Consider the following 27,495-nt stretch of genomic DNA (forward strand, 5'->3'; position numbering starts at 1 on the left):
AGAGGATGTCAAAGTAGCTAGACCTTGTGGAATTGTTACGAAATTTCAACACACAGAAAAACACTCCGAATAGATAAAGCGAAATTTATTTTGCCATTTTCCTGTATTCGCTGGGGATTAAAATGCAACAACCATAGTTAACGAAAATCGCCATCGGTTAAAGTATCCGAAAGGTTTGCACTTTTACTTAATCCTTCTCGGTCAGCAGGTCTAGCGTTGAAGACTTAAAGTATATACACTGCCCTACCATTAATATCCGAGTACTCCTCCCTGGATGAGGAAACAGGTACTATGCATGTAACACGTCACGAACGTGCTATAAATATGCACACTGGGCTTCCGACAGACAATTGCAAAAGTGGGCATGCAAGATGGCACGTTCAACAGAATTGATCACCTCAACAAATGCTAGACGCCGATTAACATGGTGTTAGGAGTGCGAATCCTGGACTGTAGAGCAGTAGAAAGCAGTCCTATGGATTGACGATTCGAGGTTCGCACTGTATCAGTCTGGTGGCCGTTCCTGGGTGTGGCGAATGCCAGGGGAACAGTTCCTTCCTGATTGTATCTTCCCAACAATGAAGTTTGGTGGAGGCCGTGTGATGGTATAGGGCTGCTTTTCATGGTTTGGCTTGGGCCTATTAGTCGCTATCGACAAACCATGAATGCTGTGCAATACCACGACAACCTGGACAACTATACACTTCCAACATAATGGCAATACTTCGGGGAAGGCCCATACCTGTATCACGAAGACAACGCGCCATGTCATACTGCTTGGGCCGTAACAGAGTGGTTTGAGGACATGGGTGTGTAAAAGTTGGATGGGTCAGCTCAGAGTGCTGAGCTGAACCCTATGGAGCATCTTTGGGATGTATTGGATAATCGGGTACGTGCACGTCGAGATCGCCCAAAGAACAAGGCCGAACTGGTGGCTGCGATAAAGGTCTAGTAGAGGAACATATCACCTGACATTTATAAAAAGTGGTTGAGAGTATGCCGCGAAGATTGAAGGCTGTCATAAAAGTAAAAGGTTTCGGAGCAAAATATTAATGACAAAATAAAAGCTCTTTTTTTTTTGTCTAAAAGCAGGTGTCCGGATATCAATGGTAGGGTAGTGTAATTACCCATATAACCAAAACCTTGAGAGGAATATTAGCACCATTCACTTCTAATGGAGGAAAATAATGGTACTGTTGGAATAAATACAGTATTATGGCATTTCAAGAAACGATGCTGATTAGCAGTAATGACAATCAGATAGATCCCTTATTGTAAGAAAATAGCCAGAGGTAGAATACTTTACAGTATTCAGAAGCATCGAAATAATGCGTTTATTTTGAAGAGACAAAGATATCCTGAATTGCGAACACATCAGTTTCAGTGCAGGAAGATTAAATAAAGGTAAGGTAAGGAAGGACAACAGAGCGAATAACTGCGAAAGTTCTGGGAAGAACGAATTCTTTTTTCCTCTTTGTTTCGCTGCATCATATTTCCATTAATTAATTCATCAGATTTGCCTTCAGAATCTGTTTCCAGTTTTAGGTCTCTGTTGTAATCGTAATTCCTTGCTCTTGGAACATCGGATACTCAGCACATCTTGTTCAAATTTTTATCGTACTCATACGGTTTGTCGTTTATTAAGTCTGTATAAGTGTGGTCATGGGGCGGTTTGCATATTGTGCGGGATGAAAAAACCAGAAATACTCAGAGGGAAAACCCCTACATTCTCTGCTTGAGACTGGTAATTACCGATTATGAAGAGGCTTTTTAAGAATCCTATTCTTCAGCAAAATCAGGCGACGAAACCACTATATTGTCATGGAAATGTAATCGTGAAAACTGTATGCGTTCTATGATGAAATTAATAGGTTGCGTTTTATGGTGGCCGTTAAAACTATAATTTTCTCTTTAAGTTAAAAAGCAAAAAGAATTGTTTCTGAAGGCTGGCCTGCTAGTGACAATTCCACAAGTCATTCGCCCTCTTGGAAGTATTGTATTCCATATTGATTGACAAGATTCGATTGCACTGCGGCTCGTTAGACCTCTCCTTCTTTTAACCTTAAACGTTTAAGTAATTACCAAACCTTTATTGCTGTTACATAGATTCCACAGCCTACCGTCAATTACCCCAAACTTTTAACAAAGGTTACACTACTCTGTGCTGGCAATTGCACAGGCTTTGGGGTTAGGAATGAAGCCGTTGGATTTCTAGAGAGACTTTCCTCAAATGAACAAATCTAATAAGATTCTCAGCAACCAGTAACGAGCAGATAGCAAAAATTAAAAGATTTTTTTAGAGGTTTTTTCAATATTTTAACAATGAAAGATGGTAGTTAATTGAATCCCAAGTCATACGACATGAAATAAGGTTAATTTGATATGATTTTTCTTTCTTTTTGTTTATTTTACATTTATTGGCTTATTATTCATTTTATTGTATAAAACGCCTATTGCTCTTATAAAAACAGATCGGTTACTGAACCTATTGGTCTGTGATGACTAAAGTAGGATATATAATTTTTTACATTGAAGAGTTCACAACTAAATATACCATCCATAGTTGTTCCATTAGTATTTATTTAAAGATCTGATGAAATGTCCAAGTTGAAGAATGTTTTCATAAATGTGTCCAGCCACAGAGTGAAAACACCAGGTGACTTGAAATCAGATGTGTTTTCGAATTAACGCATTTCCCAGTTTCCGAAAGTATTTTTGTATCTTAAAACCTTAATATTTCTGTTTCTAAATTCCTTAGTTTTCCAACGATATGCTATACGTCCACATTATCCCGTTTATTACTTGAGAAAATTTCCTCGATCACATGTTCATATTTTCCACTATACAGTACTGGAAAAACTGCTGCAATTTTCAGAGGTTTGAAAGTTTTTCCTCCAGTATAGATCTAAGATGAAGCTCCTGTAAAACTTCATTAAATATGGTCCACCAGAAGATAAATTAAACCGGAATAAATTTTTAACGCTTTTCGCATGACGGTTTTTCGTTACCAAATTTTTGGAATAACGCCAGTAAAAACGTTTTTGATGTCAAAAAAATCCTATGAAATGATTTCTGTCTTCGAGTGAAAAAAGGTTGGAGATTTCTCAAGAAAGAACGAACGTAGCTGGACTTGTGGCTGAGTGCCGCGAATAACGGCAATATTCTTGTCCTTTCTCTTTTAATATCCTCTGATCCTGAGTGGCCTTCCCGGAGTATGGGTAGAAAATTTTATTTATTCGCATCGGGCACACATATAATTGCGCCCTCTGTTAGACTTGTAGAAAAGGAACATTAAATGTACCACCGAACTAATGTGGCAAATTCTGCAGGGTGCGTTTCTGCTGAGTACCAAATTATCCTAATGAAATAAAGCGAAAAAAAATTATAAAAATAAGAAAGAAACCAAGCAACGCTCTAACACGTGAAAATGGACGACTGCCCACCAAAGGAAGAGTGCCACTTCCACAATAAATGAAATTTAATAAATGCTAGGGGGTGACCTGCTTCGCATATTTTATTTTGTCAAATATATAACCCCAATTTTAGCATTAATTTCTGGAATATTAATGTTTCTTTTTTCTACAATTTTGGACCACGTGTGCCTTCATAATAAAGTGACGTTTATAATTAAGGGATTCTCTCTGATCGAATGATAACTTTTAACCGAACAGCATAAACATATCTTGACAAAGGTGTAAGATGATGAAACGTAAAATAATGAATTGGGGAGAGTTCCAGTGGTTTGCTGTCAGCTCTGACGAAAAACAATGGTGCTCAACGTTACAATTGTGTATTGACATTAACCCTTTCTTTCGTATCAGGAGTGCAAGGTCGCTGACTCCAATCTAATGGTGTTTGGTATTCGGTGAATGAGCTGTTTAATGCCCGTCTCCAGTACGAATAAAAGACGATTCCGCGCCACCGAACCCCGTCCCGCTACCCGCAATTAATTGCGCCTTATTAGCTCACCCGGAGAAGAAGAATCCTCAACGAGAGGAAAGGTCGTGTTTTTCAGCACCTCCACCCACCTTCTCGCCTGATCCGCCACGATCTTCCGAGCGGCACAGGGAAAGGTAACAGGGCTTTACCCGCAGCTGGTCCGCCGAACGCTAATCTCTCCGCAGGTAATGGGTCATGACGGTCAATTTTCCGACTCACCTACTACACTCTGTCTATCCGTATCTGTGGTCACACACTTGGTTAGGCCGGCAGCAGCTTGTGACAGAAACTTCGGAGCCAGCACGTGCGGTTCCACCCTTCCCCCCCACAACTGTACGCATGTACATACACGACAAAAAAAATAAAGACAGAAGAGATGTACAGACACCCGTACATGCTCACAGACAACCCTTCGAGGCAGAACCGATGAACGTCCCCCAATTAATGGTGTTTTTTTTTTTTTTTTTTTGAAGGAAACAATCATTTCCCCCTCTAACAAGAGTCAGCCACTTAGCTCACGAGGCGACACCAAAGATCCGCCCCTTCCCTTATTCTTTCAACTCGCCCCCTTCCTCTCCCCCCCCGGTTTAACTCTTCCTCCCTCCATTACAAGTCCACTGCTTCCGTCGGCTCATTACGACTCCGCTGTGAAATTTACAGCACGGGCGACGCCGTTAGCCTCGTTGCGTGTGCCGGTTGGGAGCTCCTCCTCCTCCTGCGATCGCAGTGCCTCCTGGCGACGGCAGCTGTGGTCAAGGGATGGGTTTGCCTAGCGAGAGACAGCTGAGGTTCGCGTACAAGTGTTGCACGTTTGGTGTTAATGTAATTTGGTGTCGAGGGGGGGAAAATACGTTTACTGGGGGACCAGTGGGTGCACATGCCGGATGCCGACTGAGGTCTTTTCTTAACTACTGGTTAGGAGTATGTAAAGAAATCTCCAGACACAGTAAGGATTACTTTTTGGTGCATTGTTAAGTGCTTTTCTGTAGCCCTGTATAGATTTAAGTTAAACTCTGCCAAACTTATCCCCCCCCCCATCGTCTTGTACACACAAGCGCGCACTTATTAGCCTACAGGGATCATTATACTTCTCTATACTGTACTTTATTTTTTCTGAGCCTTCATTGTATTGGAATCAATGGCAGGTCATCTGCCAATCTCATTGACACCAATTATGAATTTATTCTAGAACGATATTTCAGATTATTTTCATTTAGCAATGTGTCCAGCAGAATTAATGAAACTACATCCATTTATGTGGAAGAATAAAAATATCGTTTATTTTATTTTGAACACTATTATCCTCATTTCTAGGTTAGCGTAAAGGGAGTTAAGTTATTCATGATTCGAATACTGATTCTGAGATCGTGTCCTCGTAGAATTTACATATTAGTAATATTATCATCAACGTGCAGCTCAGAAAGAATCTCTTTGAAACACTCCTCATCCACGAATAAAGAGCCTTTTAACGATCTCTGATGATAGACAAAATTCAAAATTAGTACGGTTATGAATCATCCGGTTACCCAAATGTGTGAAGAAATTCCAGCTTTCCAACAGCAAAAAGTCTTACCAAAGCCTGAATTAGGATGGGCAACGCCACATTGCCAATGCTAATCAGTATAATGAATGCGAGTGCACAACCTATTGCTAATAAAGATACGCTACCGATTACCCGATGGATATTCGTGGGCAGTTAAATCTTTCTTTCGATCAGTAATAGCACATAAATTGACAGACAACCAGTAATGTAGGTTGTAGCGACAACTAGATTAACAGGATATTTTCACGTATAGCCGAGTGGTCAGGCGCCAGGGTACGCGTGCTTTGGGTGACTACGAGTTCAAGTCCGTTCTTGTAAACCCACCTCTGACCGTGTAGCCCGTCCGGGAATATAAACATTAAAAATTATTTATTTATAACCGCACATTACGCGAAAGATATGAAACATTTCTGCGCTATATTTTATGCAAATGCTTTATGGAATGATCAAAGCTTTGCGCATGCTGGAGCCCCGTTCGACTGCATCTTGTTATTCCATTTTTGATGCGTGTAGTTAGCTTATTCACCCCCCCCCCCTCATCGTGTGTAGCTGTTGAAGGCTTGACACAATAAAGAAATTTTTCAGTTTTAATTCACACAGACCTTGTTCTATATTCGGATATTCCGAAATATGAAAAACAGTAGCATGACTGTCGCGTTAAGTTATACAGATAAATGTTGCTGATTTAGCACTACTTGGAGAATATTGAAAATGACATAAAATTGCTGTTTGTCCTCGAAATAATGACAGTGCAACACGTGAATTGGAATACAGATAAAGAGGAACTGGCTTTGAGTTCAGTTCCGTTTTTGCTGATTTTCACTTGAATTTTTATTTAAATTGTGGCGTCGTATTCTAAACTTTGTACTTCTCTTTATTCTGTTTGGCCTGCAGTTTTGAACTCTGGTTCTGGCAGCTGGGGTTCTCGAACAGAGAATTTCTTTCTTCTGTAGCCACGACGTCCGCTTACCATTCATTTCCTTTAAGCTATCTGTCATAATAAATTGACACCTAGACTATCTGTCCTGGCCTAATAAATTATTACTCATATTTCGTCTCCATTTGCCACCTGGATTGATTATAATCTGTCCCTGTTTCTTGCTTCGCGGTCCCTATCATTCCTTTTGCCACTAAACCATCCATTCTTTATCCTGTTGACTAATCTTATGTGTCCTAAATTATTTTTTTCTGTCTGCGTAAACAAAAACCATTACTGTAACCAGCACCTTTGTTAGGAAGAATCGTTACAAGGATTAAGCCGTTGACCTATAAATGATTGCATCTAACTGTCCGAGTAAAACTGCTATGGAGCTAATTGATCCGACACAGTTATTACGCTTAATAAAGTTTCATTGTTATATGCAAATGAGTCTTTACTGAGCCTTTAAATGGTGATGATAATACGTGTAGTTCCCTCTAAGTAATGTTTCACTCAAGGTGTATTCTTGGAGTTCTGGAGAGTCAAACATATTTTTGGCCTTTTAAAATACATTCATGGATGCAGTTTTAAATTTTGTTCCATTTTCTGCCTACAGAACTTTGAAGACTAAATGGTAATGACCTACAGGGTTTGGATCTTCACCTGTATTACTTTCTGTTGACTGATTTCTATACCCTGGAGTTTTATCTTTCTCTATTCAGAGAATTGGCTGAGTGAAATCCTGTGAAAATGCCATTTTGTGATCCAAAGTGAAGGGAACTACCCATACAGTATATAAAAACTGTATATAAGTCTAGTGGTTTCTCCACGTGTCATTCTTTTGGAAAAGTCTGAGTTCGAATCCATCAGGGATTGAAGGAATTCTTAAATGCTTCTTCAAGTGGCCTGTGGTTAAGCGATCTTAGGTGGAGAGAGTTGGATTTATTTTCCTCGATTTATTGTGGGTTTTTCAAACCAAACAACATGCAGTAGGGCGTGAAGCACACGCTTGTACAGATTAAATACACGCAATACGTTATTAAGATATTGATGCGCCTTAAAAGCAATAACAATTTGCTAATAATTGCATGATACAAGCTGAAAACTATTTCTTCTCTGAATCTCTAATGGTACAAGCAAGAACAAACGGTAATGATTATTCATATACCTTGGTGACAATTTTAGTGTTCCATATCAAATGGATAATGTTGCCTCTGTCCAGGGTCAGAGGCAATGGTGTTAAAATGAATTCGAACCGAATCCCATTTTCGGTGCTAATGACGTATTACAAGCATGGACCTTGCTGCAAGGCGACTTAATTTTTAAAATAACTTTCCCACTTTTCTGTTTTCCTTTTGGGTCCCTGAGTTCAGGTCCCTGGAGAAACTACCACGGAATGATACGCCATTTGCTATCTTGAATCTTGTTGGAACTTCATTTTTTGTTTCTCCAGAAGCCTTACAAGACTCCTGCACACACTCCACCAAGTGAAATACATTTAAACTCCCCGACTGCTTTTAAATTTGTCTTTCTGTAGGCATTTTTATCACGAGAAAATGCCTGAAATCGGCTTGAACAATCAGAGGCTACCACGACATATTATTTCACTACGAATACACAGACGTCCTGTCTACACCCAGATCTCAGCCGGAGGTCAGCGTAAATCTTTTTGATATGGAAAAGCATATGTCACACGAAGCATTCAATATGACCGTAATTGTACATAGCCGATCAAAGAATGAAGTTAGAAGTGCACGCTTCCTGTTTATGCGATATTTCCGCTTTCATATCTGAAGCGAAAGGAAAAGTAAGAAAAAACTACAGGAATTGGCGACTTCGTTGTGTTGCCAGAACTAAATATAAACCTTCAGAATTAATTTTTATCACACCAACAACATACAACTGTCACAAAATATTCTTTGAATTGTGGTGGACTTCTTTTCGAGATGCTTATGTAACTGGAAATCCCTATCGCACATTCAGGGACGAAAACAAAGCGAGGGTACGCAATGGATTCTAACTCCCAAGGTTTTATTTTAGCTGAAAATTTAAAATGAGATTTCTTTAAGGGAACAGGTCTCTAGGTTTAGGCTAAGAAAATAACATATTTATTACACATCGTTGTTTCTCCTCCCCCTTTTCCAACATTGGTCTGTGATTACGTCAAATGAAGTTAGCCAATATGGCTGCTTCTGAAGAATGTGCTTTTAAGATTTCTCCATTTGCGTGACGTATAATTAACTAATTCTAGAAAGGATTTAATTTTGAATAGCTTTAAAAGTGTTTGGGTTCTGAAAACTAATTCTGGATTTAAGTTTAACTTGATATTGCTGTACCTGTGCCTCTGCAGTTATTGAATATGCAGAATTTGTAGTTTTGGCTTTGACTCCTCGATCAGTAAATTGAAACTGAACATTGGAAGGTAGTCCTCCCCGACCCTCCTCTTTTCTTCCGGCAATTTAAAAACCTAGGATTGGCAGATATTAAGATAGTATTGATTAATGTATCGTTATTTAAGGGATCTTTCATTGCTCGATATCTTATCTGATTAGAAACTGAAATTTTACATTTCGGAGGGCAGGACAAAAAAAGAATACTTTATAAATTGTTTTCGCTCTGGGGTATGCAGACTCGACAAACCTGCCGTCATTTTTTAAAAATTCCCCAGGAATTTTGATCTGTTTCCATGATTTGCGTAATTTTAGGTGTTGTGGGGAGCGTCATGTAGTGGTAATGTCATAAAAAATCCACACGGGATTTAAACAAACACACAATCCGCGCTATCATATATTTAGTGACAGATTAATTCCACTTTCGGAATATAGAGATTAATCTAAAAAGGCGTCCTGACAGAGACCAATCCCTTCCTTCTGGTAAGTGGTTTCGAGAAGGGTTTTGTCCATTTAGTCCCTTGCTCAATGAGATTCTACTCGGCTAAAACCAATTTAACCACATTCTAACCGTGTGGTTCTTATTATTTCCATTTTGATTCATAAAGTAATTGAGTCAAAAATATTTATTATATAATAACCGCTTTCAAAATTAATTCAGAATATTCCCCGTAAAATAAATTGTTACAAAATAATATTTTATTTTAAAGATATATAAGCCAAGAATATTTGATCTGGACCTAGAATCTCCAAATCCTCAGAAATGCAACGAAATATAAATCAGCAATTCATAAAAAAATACTAAAACCATATTTCAAATGCTTTTTGAATTTGAAATGTAACTTTTAATGCCACTCTCTTTTTTTCCTTGTAATTTAAATGCGTTTACGTCATGTTCTCCAATATTCAATTCCATTTGTCCTGATCTGGTACGCACATTGTTACTTGAAGGAATTCAGATATTTTCAAAGCTGCTTCTTTCCCTCCCTTCTTTTGTTTACCACTTCCTTACACTGTAAATCACCTTAACTGTTGTGCAGAATGTCTTTTCAGGACTACGGTCTTTACAACTGCTGTTTTGGTGGCCGTCCAAATATCAGACGTATCAACAGTACTTAAGAACACATTAGGAGCAATTGTCATAAGAAATAAATTAAAAGAAATCTTACAATATATCGATACCCAAGTTGAACACCGATTTGGGTTTTAATAAAGCAAATTTCATATAAAAATTTAACAAAATAATGGACTCAAATCGACAATGAGGGGGGGGGACCAAAAGTAAAAGTAAATTTCCGTGGAGTAATACTGTTCTCAGGAATTTTTTAGTTGGATATTCTTTTATACCTGGAATAATAATGGGGAGTTACCTTGTTTGGTAATTCCCCATTACTTTTCCAGGCAGGCTCTTCATACAACTGACTACAGCCGTGCAGTCAATGTCATGAGTCAGTGTCAACCTATTTGTAATTATTACTTCTCCGAACAGCATGGACGGTTTGAAGTAGTGCAAGAATCAAATATCTGTTCTTTTAGCAGCGAAAAAAAAAAAACGTTTGTCTCCTGTCAGCCCCCTATCCCCCCGCTAGCACTTTTCAGTAGCATCAACAAATATTCCTGCGCCTATAAAACCATCCTCTACAAAATACCAGTTCCTTCAGTTCAACAAATGCGGACCATCTGAGGAAAAATTTTATCCCACTGATTCTTGTGCTGTCTTTCCAGGTTGGAGTTGATTAGGAAGGTAAGGTTCAACTCCTTATAATGCCCGGGTAATTCCGAAGACTTTCACACTGTTCCGTAACTGGCTTTTTCTCAACATCTCCTCATAATTATGAAGCGAAATCTCAAATTGTTTGTTTAATATTAATGATTGCATGTACATCAATATCTCCTTTTAAATAAAGGATAATTATTCTACGATATCATCACCTTTTGGATAGTGGCGAATTTACGTGCAACAGTATATTTTCATATACACTGTTTGGTGTATATGAAATGCAAATATAAAGAATACCTGAAGTAGGCGATATTCCCCTACTCCTTCTTAAAAATTGGAGTGAATGAATGGTTAATGAGGATCGTTTTCTGCAATTATCACATCCAGTAATTGTACGCAAATTTGTCACCATGTACGCGTGTATATGAAAATGTACGCAAAACCCTCACAATCCAACTTCTGCGGCTGGCAGATGAACTCTGTTCCATCTATTCCTGATACAAAATGTTTCCCATTTCGCTATCATTGAATCACCCAGGATTACAACCGAATACTATTATTTGATTACAGAATTCCGTCTAGGAAAAGTAATTTTATGTACAAAGACAGAAAGGAAAGAAGTAGTAGAATCTTTATTGCAACGCTTAGAATGAAAAGCTCACCGTACAGCCTTTTTTTCTTGTGTAAACTCTTTTTCACGGTTTTATTAATTCTCCTCGGGATTTTGGTTGCAGTTCATGTTCGTTGTCCGTCATACATACGCAGTGGTGCGCTGTCAACCAGTTTACAGTGCACTGGACTTGCCACATAAAAATAGCCTCTGTATAATTAACAACAATCTCGCTAACTGGGGCCAACTGCTTATCACGCTAATTGTCTTAACGATGGGCTTGGCAAACCATCCAGAATTTAACAACAGGTTCGCGAGAGCCTGATGGGGACAGTGCAGTGCACCTTTGCAAGCGCATCCCAAAATAATCTGTCTTTCGACAGGCCCTCGTTACTTGCATAGTGGATACCACCGATGTCCTTCACACAGTACGAAAAAGGCCCGTGTTCGATTCTCATGGAAACGGGAGTTATTTTTACGGACATTTTCCATACCGTTGAGTACACGATGTACAGACGCCTCGTGGTCTTAGCTGCCTTGCTACTTTTTTTCTTGTAGTCTGAGTTGTTAATCGCTGATATCAGTTGTCTCCATGGGTGTTGAGAGATGACAGCTTGGGGAAAAATTCAAAGGTCAGCTGGATGACCTTTGAGTGATCTACGTGTGAGGTGGGAGTCAAATAGGTAGTTTATTTATATATATGTATTAAAATTGAAAATAATATTTTAATATTTATTTATTTATTTTTGGCTGTTCCAGCAGAAGCCTGGGGCTTCCTTGCACCATATGAGTAATACTAATTCTAAAGGAACGTTATTAGACAAAAGATTGTTTCGCAGAATTTCGAAACTCTTATTGATAGATTATCTTTTTTTAATATTTAAGTATGTGCATGACATTAACTGATTCGTCTCAGGTACCAGAACAGTTCTGGTGCACTCGGGTACTTTTCGAGCACTGCTGTTGAAAATCCCTTTTGTTTTTTGAAAGGGAAATTGCATTTGCTTGTAATTCTTCTGTTATCACATGCACTAATGAATTTTCAGTTCCATCCCGAGGAGATAATCAAGCCTATTCTGAATCCTCTATATTTATTTGGATAGATTATATGAATTGTGCTTAATTAAATTGAAATAGAATGTTTATGATATATAAATAAGTACTTTAGTTAATGTATTCATATGGACTAATATCTCAGCTTGAATGTTTATGCTGATGATCATAACCAAGGCTGGCCCAATCTACAGGCAACTTCCCTTGGGCTGTGAAAACACCTGAGGTCACCCTTGCTCGTCATTATTAGAAATTGAATACAGTAAGAGATATTGATTTTAATACTCGATTAATGTATTAATGAATTGATGATGTGTGCTGTTCCTCTGGCCAAATTAATTTTCATGCTTTGAAAAAAATGTACTTTAATGTGGTGTTTGATTCATAAGTACATTGGAACCAATAAATGCCCCAAAAACTTCATCAGCTTCGAGAAATCAAATTCTTTAAAAACTTCATACTAACGGATCTTTGCTTAATAATTAGTAAAATTAAATTTCGTTAAAGTTAATTAGCATTGACTTAAAGAATACAAAGTTTCATAAAAATCAAATACGAACGAGTACTGTGAAGACTTTTTTTAATATCAAATCAAGTGATGTTGAGAGTCCTTAAAGCAATATATGTTACTGGGGCACCTGACGAATATTGAACTAACAGAACCGGTAAAGGCTTACTGGAATATAAGATTGGAGTAACTTTAAATAAGGCAACGAATAAGATATTTGATCGTGCGTGGACGCTGATGGTCCTGGATTTTAACAACCATTATCCGGATCGTACTCTGTTTCAATTTATGAATGAAACTCAATTGTATGATAATGTATTTGAACGAATATAATCAATTAGCAGATGACTACCTATAAATTTATTACATTGCAACTTGTGAGAGAATGAAACTCCTGAAAACTGGTGGTTCATCCTTCAAGTAGATTTATGAATTTTCCTAAATGTTATAAAGCTTTGCAGACTGCTATTGAAACGGTAGCGTGAGCTAAATATTAATTTCCCATTTGTCTTTCCTCACGCATAAAGGAATTGATTTGAATAAAACGCCGGGCCTCCATGATTGGTACATTTGCTATTCGCAACACGTTTTGAAAGGCTCGGTTCAAATACGATCGATGATAATAGGACCCTACTGAGACAGTTTCAAATTGTACTCAATTAACCGGTCTCAGGCGAAGGGTTTTCCCGGTGTTTTCATTCAGGAAAGCGACAAATCGACGTTTAGGATGCATGCCATTTACAAAGGCAATTCTGGTGCTTCATGTTCTTGAGCTCCTTGGAGCCAATTTAAACAACCGACCTCTGTAATACTGCCATAATTTCTGTAGAATGGTATGTGCTAAAGTATGGACAGCTTTTTTTTTCTCAGTACTGTATCTATTTCTTTCATTGAGAAAAATTAGTGTAATACTTAAAAGTATTAGTGTATGTGATCAGATGATTATGAAATTATACCAAATAATGGTTCAATATCAACTGCAGTATTGAGTAGGAGGAAGAGCGCATGGAGGCGATTTTAGTACCTCTTTATTTAAAAAAAATGCCCTTCATCGTCATACTCCAATCCTAAATTTCTGGTGTTAGTTGGTACGCAGAGCTAAGTGGTTGAGAAACTGTTGAAATACCAAATCTCTAGAGCAGAGTGATCTCATTATTTATGATCATAAACTGAAGATACATTAGGTGGTTTTCTCTGTAAATATTTAATTTACAAGCTCGAAGTTCATCCTTTTACTGTTTCTCGCAATATCAGAGGGATCCTTTATGTGTGTGGTGCGTGCACGTAGTATTAAAAATATATGATTTCAACTTTGAACTTATACGACAACTTACCATGTTTCATAATACTGTTATGAAACAGTATTATGTACCACCATGCCAATAAATCAGTTGCATTAACTTTCCCTTCTACGAATATTTATTAAGTTGCGAAAAATTTTAAAATATACTTGCACAGATCATTTTGTTGATAAGAAACGAACATAATGCTCTATCATCCACAAAAATGGATGAAGACAGATTTGAACTTTTTTACATAATTTTTGAGGAACACAGTTGTCTCCATGCTTCTTGTTTTTTCTCAATCACAATCTTTATAATTGATTGTAACTTTAAAAATAAATAACTATTTGATTCAAATGGGGTATAGAACAAATACGCAGACATCTTTTGACGAGGGTAGTTAAGTTTATCCTCTCGCTGAAAAGCTTAACTCTTTGTGTAGCTAATAGTAAAAAATATGAATGTACCTTATCTTAGACGAGTTAACAACCATTGTACAAAGTTTTGGTGAAATTAATGTATTTGTTTTCCCCATTCTGTTTCATAAATGAATTTTTTTCATGATTTCCTCAATACTAATCACTTTTTTTGTCTATTACAGATTCAAAAATTGGAATATAAATTTTTAAGCTGGTGTCCGAAGAAAACTCAGCTAGGCAGTTCCAAGTAGTTGGAGACATGCCACTAAAAGACGAAGAAGCAGCAACTTAACAGAGGGAATGGACAATAACATCTGAAATGTAAGGGCTTTATTTAGGGAAAAAATATCTATAATGGCCTTATAATTTGTTATCATTAGTAAATATTTAGATATAAATAGTTTCTCGTGGCTCTTTAGTTTTCAACGGTCTAAAGACTATTTCAGTTTAATATGACTAGCATATCTGGTACATATGATCGATTAATTTTAAGCTGCCGAAGCAGGGTTGTCAGGCACGAGAGGGTGCATAAGTAAGCGTTTGAGTGACTGTGGTTCAAGCTCGAGTGACGACTAAATACGCTGCTGTTTTATATTCTCTGTCTTGTGAACTCCTCTGACTGTAAGGTCTTCCCGGAGTATAAATATAAATGGTGTATCATTTGCAGTAAAACTACATCTACAGGGGAAATTTCCATTTTGTTAATCTTCAGTGTATTCTCTGATTATTTCCAAAATCAACAAATCTTGGATTGACCTTTCTTGAGTGTTTTGAGAACGTACTAGTCGTTTAACTGACTACCCAGAGTTGTGGATTATTTAAACAAGTAAATCTTTCGTTAAGGAAAGCTTAAACCAAAATTATTATTATTTTTCAAACTATAGTAAGGACTCCTTCCTACGCTTATGTTACAAGAATGATTGCATCTATTCACGCACAGAAAAACATACTTTTCCCGTCAACTGCTACTTCCTCCAATGTCTGGGGCACTAAAGAATTAAATCATCGCATCCTGCAGGAATTTTTTCTAGTGACATCTCGAATGGCACTTCGTCACCTGTGGACTCAATCCTCCAGTGGATCTGACAGTAGAAAGAGGCCTCCAAAATCTACAAATGTATTTTCTCCGGTTTATTATTCCTTCATCATTTCTGTGTCGCCATTAAATTTCTTCTCCTTCAGTTCTATCTGACGTAAATTGCTTTCTTCAACTAAGCTCGAACAAATATTAAAAGCACAATAAAAAACATAAAAAGCAAATTTATATCGTCTGAAGTGCACATACTATCACGGAAATATCATTAATCTAAGTTAATCTTGACGTTCCTCACCACCAGAGGGCACAACAGATGGTTTATGTCAGCTGGTGTAAACTAGATGGCTCTCCAAGGCTGTAAAAGAATGAGCTCAGATCGGGAAGAGCAGCCCGACGCTTTCAGGTTTTGTTCATTTCTTTTTCCTCTTTCTCTCTCTTCTTTTTATCCCGCAATATTGTATTTAAGGCACTCCTAAAAATCCTTGTTTACACGATTATGTGGAAGGGGAGGGAGAAGATTTATACTGCGGCCTTTTATGGTAGTTTTTTGGCCTTGGAAATGAGCGTGGGAGAGATGAACCACTAGGCTTTACGAAATAGAGTATCGCATACCCATGATGGGGTCTCGTTTCCTATCCAGTTTTATTGCCCCATGATCAAGAGGGAGCATTGAGAAATGGTGTCCGACTCCCGTATTCTTAAAGAATGTGTGAAATAGTAAAAATAATTACAAAAGCTACTTTTTATAGCAAAAATAATTATCAAATATTATAACTTTTTCTTGTACACTTCAATTCTTTGGATATATGTGTTGGGAAAGCTTTTTTTTTTTTGTGGGGAACATAATTACTAAAGCAGTAATTCTGCATAAACGTTTCTCATATATCATACAATTGCGCATAAAACCAACTAATTTTGTGGTAGACATTAAAGATTTTTACTTTACTTTACTTTCCCATTGACTTTTGCTGAGAGGAGTATTTGTAAAGTTTTTTTTTTTTTTTTAAATTGATCGAAGTTCAATATCCCTTCGAAATCACGTAGTGTAACTTATGCACAGAATTTCCATCAAGGGCGTAATAAATAAACTGTAGTTTTCCTGATAACCTTCCACCACGTTTAAAGAATGGCATTATGGAATGTCAAAGAACTTTTTTTTTTTTTTTTGCAATATAGTTCATAAAAGTTGAAGTATTGTCTGTAATAATCCTTAGATTTTCAACAGTTTGGACAAATTTAATATAATACGAATTAAATAAAAATATTCTTTAAGTTCGTCTGAACCTAAGACGTTTTCCAATTAATCGCTATTCAATTTTGAAAACCAATGACTCTCTACTGTTTTATTTATATCCTCCTACATTTGGAAACACTTTTAGAGTGGACCGTGTCTGCACTGAGATTCTTTGAGGCTCCTTTAAATAACGGCAGTAAATAAAGTAAAAAAATAATAACAAATCTACTATTTTTGAAGTCTTCGACCCATCTTAGGCACGTGCCTGGTGAGTTCATGCAGAAAGAGAATCCTGCCTGTTGTAAATGTTTATTGTCCCAATGATGCCTTCGGATCGTAAGAAAGCAGCATTCTTTTCTGACCAATGATCATGTACTGATCATTGTACCAATGTACTGATCCCTTCCCGGAAAGATTCGTTTTTTGGGGTTTTTCTTCTAATTTGCTAAATAGTTCTGGATCCGGTGAAGAACGCTTTTGGACAGGTAAACTGTATTCATAAGCCTATTGCTATAGTGGTGTGAGCGAGCATATGATCTATCAATAAATATAATGGCTCAGCAAAGAACGATAGTAGAAGCAGCAGCAGCAAAAAAAAAAAAAAAAAGCTAATGAAACTATCTCTGTGGATCTCATTATACACCTGTACTTGCTCTTTCTCAGCCAAGTTGTGATCAAATCCCCATATTAGTTAGTGTGCTGTACTATGAGTTTTATTGGCGCATTAGCAACTAAGGCTATAATGGGCTGTACTATGTGTCCTTTACATGAATGAGATAGGAGATCATCCATAAACGAACAATGCTAATGAGTTTTCCACATCCATCATTGGAGACAAAGGCGAAAGGAGGTCAAAAACCGCGAAGAAGTTGACTTCTAGTAGGTGACCTCAGAGTGTTCCGTTGTTATATTAGAGTACAGTACTGCCAGTATACACAAAAGGCACAGATGTCATATGACAGCCATATCTAATTCTGATATATGGATCTGGCGGCACTGGATTTAATTTCCACACTCAACTTCCAAATGTTGCGTAATGCGTTCTTCGGCTACTGGACTACAAAATGCCTCATAAATTATAGATAGGCTCGCAAACTGCAGCCCAACAACAACACATTAGCAATCCGATGCAATTACTTACGTGTCATTAATGTTTTTCTCCCAGAAAGTTTAGATGCGACAACCCTCCGATTCTCGATCGTAGTACTCAATTATGGCCGGATCCGAAATGCGAATATCTCGACCGCCCCAAGTTATTACAAACTTGTCCAGATTACCAAACTGGAAAAATTTGTCTATCAACATTCTAAATCCTTCTCGAGATGTTTAGTATGCCGTTGGCATTTGTGGCCGTACATGTAGAGCCTATTATACATCCCTCCAATGCTAAATACAGAAACATTTTCTTTCTTCCTTCCTTCCTTCTGTGTAACACCTGCAATTTTGCATGACAGGAAACCATCCGTGTCATTTCAGTTTGGGATAGAACTGTTTCTACTTATTATTGACGTCTGCTTGGGAAATAGTCTGCAAGACCACCGCAGAGCGGCGTCACTGTCGAGGATTGGGTGACAGGCAAATTGCAATAATTATGGTTTTCATACAGCAGTGCTTCTGACTGGTTCACTTAGTGGTAGCGTGGAATTTTATCTGTTTCATCTGTTAATTCCATTGTCAAAGAGGCCCCTGGTAATCCCCCCTCATTTCTTCTCTCTCCCCCATCTGTCAGTTTTCATTATTTCTTCGAAGCGCCATTTTTAAAGAATTTAAGACTCTTCTTAGCGTAGTCAGACAGTTATTGTCAGAAGGAAAAACCGGTATTTTAAATGTGACAATTAACCCATGAAGAGTGTTTTAAAAGACATTAATTCAACAGTATTTCGGACAAAGGGTTACGCTTGTGTTGTGAATGAATAGACTCTTCATTTTTACCATGAAAGGAACCATTTTCGGTCTGACTTCTGAATACAGATAAATGGCAAAAGCGCTACACAGAAACTATGTTCAGCCGAAGCTACCTAGAACTAGTTTTGTTTGTTTGCATTTTTGTTTTATTATGTGTCACTGACTTTTTAAAACAAAGCATCCTTGAAAGAAAGTGGGATGGGATGGGAGGGGAAGTACTCTAAGAAGAACAAAGAATAAGTACCAGCAAACGTGCACTTCTGTTGATTAATTAGGGGAAAAAAGTTGGGCTCGTCATTGTTTTATAGATTCTTTTTAATAATTGCAGTTTTGTACATAACTCACGAGAAAAATGCAGATGCCATGGATGTGATTAATTATTTGTTTCGTGCGCATGCATACGTTTCAATGCAAATTAACATCCTGCTTCTTCATCACGAGAATCTCCAGCTTTTTTTTCTTTTCCATAGTAACAAAAACGTGATTACGATTAAAAGTACTTAAATAGGGATTCAGAGTAGTTGTGGTTTTGTTTTTTGCTGTGCTGTGATATTTAATTAAAGCGTTTTAATGATAGTTTCACAAGCCAGCTATTAGCAAAGTATGGTGAGAAAGACGTTTTTCACTTTGTTTACATCGAACAATATAATTACAACATTAAAATAAATCTTTCGGTAGGGAAAAAAGTATGCATTTAGCAAGCCTGCATAATTTATGTCGTCATGTATTTATCTATGGGACTTACCCTAAGGATTATTATTCTAAGTACCTGTACGAGCTGCACCTAGCGAAAAACATTACAACAACCTCTCTTTCTTAAACTGTCAGATTAATTAACTTAATTTTAAATATAGAAGTCGAAAGTAAAATGATAATATAATTATAACTTGTGGTCCACGGACCTCAAGGGGTTCCGTGGACCACAGTTTGAGGACCTCTACGCCAAGGGGACTCTAGGTGTCTAAAGCAGTGATGGGCGTAATCCATTATTTCAATAATCGTATGATTGCTATAACCGGTTATTAAAATAGCCAATAATAAAAAAAATATATAGAAAAAGAATGTCCGTGAACGGAATCGAGCTGAAGCTTGGCACTGTAGGGGGTGGATAAAATAATGGAAACACCTGTGATAAGAAGTATGAGTTAGAGGTATGCACACTAATGTGGTGTTTAGCTACCATTAGCTTTTAAAACAGCTTGTATTCTACGTGAAATATATTTAAATAAATCGTGAACTGTCTTAAGAAGAATATTGGACCACTCTTCATGGAAGAACGTTTCAACTTGAGTGATTGAAGATGGAGGAAATCTGCTTCTTACTTCCTCTCCAAATATGCCCACGGTGGCTCAATAACGTTTGTTTGATAATTGCGCAGGCCATGAGAGATGCTTAGCCTCAGTTTCATACTTCTCAAACCAAGATTGGACACACCTGGCTGTGTCCAATCTTGGTTTGAGAAGTATGTATCATATCTCGGTATATGGGAGCATTATCGTCTTTAAACATGGCATAGATTGTGAGGGAAACAAGGTTTGTTTGTGTACGGTCATTCAGAATATCAAGGTAAGCAGTGGCAGTAATTCGCCTGTTCAGGATGATGACAGGGCTTAAAGAATACAAAGATATTGCTACCCAAGCCGTTGTTGGTCCTCCTCCACGTTTGATGGTTGGCACAAAACAGTCGGGATGACGCATTGCCTTTATCATTGGCCAAAAGTAAACTCTCCCTGATGTTTGAAACAATGTGAATGATGATTATTCTGAAAATACGACGTTTCCAATTATCAAATGTCCTGTTTTTGTGCTTCCTACACTATTGCATCCTCTTTCTTGCCTTACCACGAATGGCTTGGCAATAGCGGCTCTGCCATAAATTTCAGATATATGAAGCTCTCGTTGAACTGTACTTAATGTGAACTCACAAAGTTTTTGTTTTCTTTTAAATAAATGTATAGAATTTTAAGTATGTGTACCTAAAGACAGTTTTCATAAAATTAAAAATATTGTGCTAAGATGGTTTTGATCAATGATTCTTTAATTTATCTGCTTTGTCAGTAACGGCGCTAAAATTTCTGTATGTGGATCATTTAAGATAAATCAGTTTAGAAAATGGGCTCACAATTATGATTTATGACACACGAAGAAGTGATAGTACGAATAATATCATTTGCAGAGCTTCCCACTAATCAGCCTTGCCCAGAACAAAGTGGTTAAAGGACAACTACCCTTGGACAAAGTAAAGGTCACTATTCAGAATTCGACAGGTTTTGTCCGCACTCGTGAACTTCTGAAATCGTCCTCCTAGACCACTTCAGCAGACCCCAAACCATTGGCAAACAGCGGATGCGTCACCGGAAGCTAGCGTTCATGACTTGTCCCACGGTTCGTGTCATTTACGCCACGACACAGAGCGTAGAGTGGCGAAATTAATTATCGCAGGCAGTATGTCGTGTCAGGAACAAATTTATTCCCCTCCACAGAGTGGTGAGAAAGGCCTTGAAACGGTAAATTTCTGCGTCACATACTAATAACTCCAAGCTTTTGCAAGATTGACAACGCCATCCAGCGGATAATTTTATCAGTTGTTCTCCTCCACCAACGCATCGAGAACCAACCGATGGAAAGAACAAACATTTCTTGACAATGACGTCACATCTGGAGGAATTTCGCCGGTTATTTTCCGTACACACCAGGGCAAATGCACGTCAAATTATATTTACAATATAATTTCCGCCCTTCAAAGAAACAACTGCCATCTCCACTTATAGTACGCTCTTACCCAACACTACAGTTAGCTGACACTTCAAATGTCGTGTAGCATTCGCTGAATAAATTGAAGATGAAATAGAGCGAGGGCTGTTCTTCCAAGAATAATTTTTTATCTGCAGCCAGTGGATTATCGATTTGCAGGCCATAAATTCTATACGTAAGTACTGAGTTTATTTTTAAGCGAGGCTCTGTATGAATTCCATCACAGTTCGTTTCACTGCATATTTAGATACAGTATATGTTTGAGGTATATATAAGAAGTGAGGTACGCATTCAGATTATTTCAGGTGCATTTGATTATGAAATGACGTGCTGCAGGAGCTCTAAACTTCTGCAGCACATCTTCAGTGTAGTCAAGAAGTGCTGAGTAGCACTGAGGTGAGATTTTGGGGGGGGGGGAAGAACAGGTGCAGAGGGATACATGGGTTAACTCATCGATGTTAAATTTGGTACAACGGTCCAGAAGAGTACAGTATTCGAAATAGATTCTGAAATTGAGGAGGATCAGATTGGTGCTGAAACTGGATCTAGAGGATCTGCTGGATCTCTGGTCCCTGGAATGGTTTTGGAGTTGGCTCCAAGGTCATTCCAGGGACCAAAAACGTCCAATCGATATTCTTCTTCTTTCAGTCACATAGTTCCATGAGGGGCTGTTGTGGCCACCAACAAATTCCTCCAACTGCATCGATCATGTGCGTTATACTAGCGGTATCGCAAAATGTCATGCCCAAAATTTCACTGATCCCATCCTTCCAACTAGTTGCAGGCCTTTCTTTAACAGCAGTTTTTTAGACGTCTGTATGATATTCCATACCTTAAGTGAAAACACGACTTGAAAAAATTTAATTAAATGTAGGTCTAGAGGCGGCCTTCCGGTCACGACCTGCAATGGGTCGTTCGAAACAGTTCTGCAAGCCGCACTTAGCTTAAATAACATTGCAAGGTGCATTGCAAACAGCTTCCTGACGTTCGCCTTTTTGAACCACAGTTTAACCATACATGTACATCATAACTAACAATTAGCAAGAAGATGCAGTCATAGAACAAATTCATTGTTCATGATGCTCCAAGCTCCCCAGCGGACAGGTGCGTACAAGGAGATTTGTACGTCGAGGAGCCATGGCTGTGGTTCTGGAGCAGGATTCCTTGGAAGAGGAAGAACCTGCCGACCGGGCTAGCCAGGTGGGTAAAGTGCCTGCCTGGCAACCCAAAGGTATAGGTATGTTGAGGGTCTGACGGCTCCGGGGATTTCTCCCATCTCCGCGTATGTTCTTTGTATCGAGTGACAGTACCCTGTCTATGCCAGAGGTTTAAATATAATGTATGGATCATGTGGTATGTAGTTTGTTGTGCCCATTGTTCATCCGGCCTGTTGGCCGCCGGGCCCCCAGTGGGACCCGGCGTTACCATACCTAGCGACGGGGACGCCGGCCGGGTGTACCAAGAGACTAATTATACTCTGGCAGGTCCTGCCACTTACTTTCCTGGGATTTCGGTGACGAGGACCTAAAATAAAGGTTGGAGTTATCGCTAAGTTGGAGTTATCGGTTTAAGTAAAATTGCATTTAGAAAGCGCTGCGTGGGGTTTTACGCTGAAAGAACTATTTCTAGAGAGCCTAAAAGGTCGGGCAAAATTTGATGTGATTTAAATTTGGACATGTGGGGCAGTCGCTGTACAAGAGAAAGTAAGTGTAAGTGTATTTAGGGTCAAACGGCACAAGGGGTTCCCCCCATCTCCGCGTAGTTTACATTGTGGGTGAACCAGTTGACTGGAAAAGCCAGAGATTTAAAAGTGTATGGACTTTGTATATGTGTGATGCCTTGTACCGTTGTTCATCTGGTCATTTAGCCGCTGGGCCCCTACTGAGGCCCAACGTTGCCCCACTTACGCCCCGTGGAGGCAGACCAGGAACCCAGTAGTCTGTTTCACTCTGGCAGGTCCTGCCACTTAATTTCCTGAGATTTCGGCGGCTAGGACCTTAAAAAAAAAAAAAAAAAAAAAGAAAAAAAAGAGACAGAAACGCGTCGACGTAGGGGTAGAATCGCTTAGTTTTGCTAGGCCAAGTTATGGGCGTAAGGTAATTTAGATATGTTAGGTTTTTGGGTAGGGCTTTCGCTAGCTTATAGATAGAGGGGGGGAGGCAGAAGGCTGGGGGGAGAAAGACAGAAATATGGGGCCAATAGAGTAGGTAGCCCCAGTTTTCAGTGGGACATGCCCATGTCCCACCAGAGTAGAAGATATAGGGTGGAGAGGAGAGGAGGACGAAAATGTCCCCCCTCCCCCCAGGGAAGTAGGTTTAAAGGTGAAGGAGGCTAGAGTGCCCTCTTCAGATCGCCATATGGCTATTGGCAGCTATTGTTTCAAGTTTCTTTATTCATGGGGCAAGCTCCGTCCTTGTGCTTGTGTCCCTCATCTTTAGTTGCAGCCTTTACATTGTGCTGGCTGGTGTCTCAATAGTGGTACTTGATGTCAGTCATTGTAGATGGTGATTAATATCCTTCTCCTGATGAAGAGGTCTTGTGCGAACTGGGATAATGCTCTATATTCATCCTCAGTATCTATGAAATGGGATTCCAATCCTTTTGGTAGGTATCTTATTTTTGTTATAAGTACTCCTCTGAGGTCTTCATATTGTGGGCACTCGTACACTATGTGATTCCAGCTTTCTGTCTCCCCGCACGTACAGTTTGGGTCCTCAGTGAGTCCGAATCCGTGCAGCTTCTCATTGTAGGGTCCGTGTCCTGTTATTAGAGATGTCAAATGGTACCCTGGGAAGTACCAGGTCGGCTGTTTTGGGTAGATTTTCTGGAGGTCAGGTAGATATCTTCTGGTTATCTCACCCTTGGTGAGATAACCAGAAGTCTTCACCCCCCCCTCCCAACCACAAGAGAAAGTGTTGGGAGGGGGGGGGTGAAGACTGGGGATGAAACAGGAAGAAGAGGGGTCGGATAGAGAGGTGACCCCCATTTACCCAAAGGTCGCGGGTTCGAATCCTGCCTCGGGCTTGGATCAGAGTAAAATGCAAAAACTTTGGGAGGTGCATTACGGCCACAGAAGCCGATGCGCCAACAACTAACAAAAAAAAAAGGAACCTGTAGAAGAGGTGGTAGATGACTTTCATCAACCGGTGAAATACCACCACTTTGCTTATTGGAGGCTTGAAGTGGTGAAACCCACGTTTAGTCTCTAGAGCAAAGTTTCCGGCATCCCCCACCCCCCATACTTCTCCTTTAACCCATGCACGGTACTAAGTACTATAGGTTTTGATACCTTTCGTGTTTGGGGTTTTCATAAAAAAAAAAAAAAAAAAAAAAAATACTCCTATTGCAGCTAATGATGAAGTGCATGAATAAAGACAATCCTTGTTCTCTGAACGGAGTTTCGGAGTCTTGGCCAAGCTGAAGACAGCAACTAAAGCTTCGTGAAATTCTTATGGACAATGATTTGGACTTGTCCAGAAAGGTTATTGTCGACATGCTCACCTTATAGGACGATTTAGAGACTGTGCTTCAGACAGAAATTTAGACCAATAGGTTGAACGCAAGGCTTAGATCTCTCAAGGAGGCGCCCAGACTAAGCTTAAGACGTATTCTGGCTCCGGAGAATAAAGAAAGACCTAGGACTGTTAATTGTAAAAGCTGCAGAAGACAGGCACAGAAGCGGCCAGCGGATTAAGAAGGAGCTCATCGGTTATGTGGGCCCAGTCTTAGAGGACGTTCAAGTAATCTCCGTAAAACCAATTAGAAACAATTGCATTGTGTTATTAGGCGCCAACCGAAGAGGACATTACTAAGATTACTGGTTGTTCTAAAGTTGCCAAACTTGGTATGGAGGTAGATAGACCCACCAGACTAACTCCAGAAATGATTGTTTTTGACGTGGATAAAGCCTTAACCCGAGATCATTTCAAGAACTAGTTGTGACACAGACATTTTAGGAACACCGAAATCAGAAGACCAATTCTGCTTCATGGTTCGTGTTTTGGGGAGGAATAAGGCAAAAGAGAAGCCAACTTACAACTTTGTGATTGAATGTTCTGCTCATATCAGAAGGATTCTGAGCAAAACATCTAGAGCAAGAGCGGAGGTAGATTCTCGGACTAAGTGCGGGATCTCCTAGGCCCTACACAATGTTATTGCTCCATGGCCTTTGGCAATATGGCAAAACACTCACTCACTCTACGAGTGAGAGCTTTTGCGGGCACTGTGCGAGGCGAGATCAGTCTTTTAAAGATTGTCCTAAAACAGCTGAACCTCCTAGATGTGTAAGCTTTGAAAATCAAAACGGCAGTCACAAGATTATTGCATCACCCGAGCACAGTCGATTACAACCTTGCGATCGATCATTTTTGTTCACGGAGAAGCAATTAACTGAAGGAGTGCATTGATTTTTGGTGGCGATTGCGCTGAATCGGATAGACGTAGGCTGCTCAATAGAGAGCCATACTTCATAATATGCCGAATTCTGAACGTTTATCTTAACGATAATAAATGGGCATAGGATAACATATGGATAAAGGCAACAGTCGGGTGTAGACCACCTTGAAAATATTTCCTGGGGTCGAAACCGAATTGAATACTCCTAAGATTTGTTTCACATTTAAATCAAACTTTCTCATTTGTGAGTTAGAAGATATATTAAGTAATATAAGCAGCTGTAAAGGCGACTAGTGTAAATATTTCAGCAGGTGTAGCCAACATATTGTAAAGTAACCTTCAGTGCACCTGTTAACTTGCGCCTTGGTTTCTAGTTAACAACTCCCAGCATTTGGTTCTCCAAGAGATGAATCCTTATGGATTAATAAACAGATAATGGTAATAACATCATTTACATTGAGTTGTATCTGTAGCGTGTACTGATCTCATTACAGTAAATCTCTACAATGATTTCGGGCAGCATCGGTCTAATCATTTGAATTTATAACAGAAGAAATACATCATCACTTGATATGGCGTTCACTAGGATGGCTTTATACTTCGGAATTCATAAAGTACGAGGCTCTCCTTTTTTCAAAGATTAATGCAACGAAAAATATAAGGGAATTTTGGTGTTGTGCGTTATTTTATTATTTTTCTTATATGCAAATGAAATGTTAACTAAGGGGGGAAAAAACAGAAGCAGCAGAGCAAGAAAAAATAATACAACAGGATGAAAACAGATTTCTAACCCACGTGCCGTAAGTTGACACTAAACGAACTGTGCTTATATCAATTGGTCTGTGATTATCGTCATTATTATAAGGAAATGACTCCGAACTGCTATACGCGGCAATTAATATAACCCGAAAGGAGGAACCATGTCCTCCCCCCCATCCCTTGGTGTCTCACGCGATTGTATTGCAACGTGGAGCCACGGGAAGATACCCCACCTATGGAATCTCTGCGTCCCTCTAACCAATGAATTTATACGGTTGTCCACTACTTTACAATGGGTTCTGTAGCCATAATGAGCGATTATCTCATCATGCAATTGAACAACTCGTTCTCACGAGGTTTTGGAAGTATAAAAAAAAAAGAATCCTACGTTAAATCATGACTTTTCAAGATAAGTTAGTTCATAAAATGGCTAGCAGAGGTCATTACCTGCAATGTTTATTAACTGTGAAGAGTCAGATAAGGCTCGGAAGCCTAAGGGAGGTGGAGATATTTTGTTATAAAAACCACGCGAGAGGTCAATATCCACGAGCTCATTATCTGTCACAGGTTACGTAACTATCTTCACCTTAGCGATGCAAGGCATTGCACGTGTGGGAAAACCACCAACGACACGCCACCCTCTTGAAGGTATAATTTCCTCCTGCATGTATAACTTGTCTCCCGACTATGTAGTATCCTTAATAGCGTGAGAACATATTCATCACCGCTTATTTTATATTGCATGGGCTGAATTTCAATGCCTGTCCACCAGCGTAGTTTTAACCCCATGTTTTGTCTGCGTCAAGCAATTACTCGATGATTAGTAGTTGAACTCTTTCCAATGGCAACACCAGCGGAAGTTGATAGTGATACGTTAGACTCCACAGAAGTACGAATTGGCTACTTGTGACTCATTCTTCGCGCCGTTCAATGAGTGTTTTCTTATTTACCGGATATAACGGCTAGCTGATGGTGGTGTTTCCTTCCTGGCATTCCTCCAGAAGGAAAAGTTAAAATCACAGCAAATT

General features: G+C 39.0%; 1 protein-coding gene across 1 annotated transcript in view; it reads left to right on the forward strand.

Moving 5' to 3' along the window:
* LOC150079281 (zinc finger protein castor homolog 1-like) overlaps positions 1–27,495 on the forward strand; it is a 448,513-nt gene that overhangs the window by 137,670 nt on the left and 283,348 nt on the right. Inside the window, exon 3 of the mRNA XM_090383869.1 lies at positions 14,567–14,705. The gene's annotated coding sequence lies outside the window, so the exon portion shown is untranslated. The remainder of the gene's footprint in view (positions 1–14,566; positions 14,706–27,495) is intronic.

This window comes from Mastigoproctus giganteus, chromosome 10 (assembly GCF_048544385.1).
Source record: "Mastigoproctus giganteus isolate SK-2022 chromosome 10, ASM4854438v1, whole genome shotgun sequence".
Classification (NCBI taxonomy): domain Eukaryota; kingdom Metazoa; phylum Arthropoda; class Arachnida; order Uropygi; family Thelyphonidae; genus Mastigoproctus; species Mastigoproctus giganteus.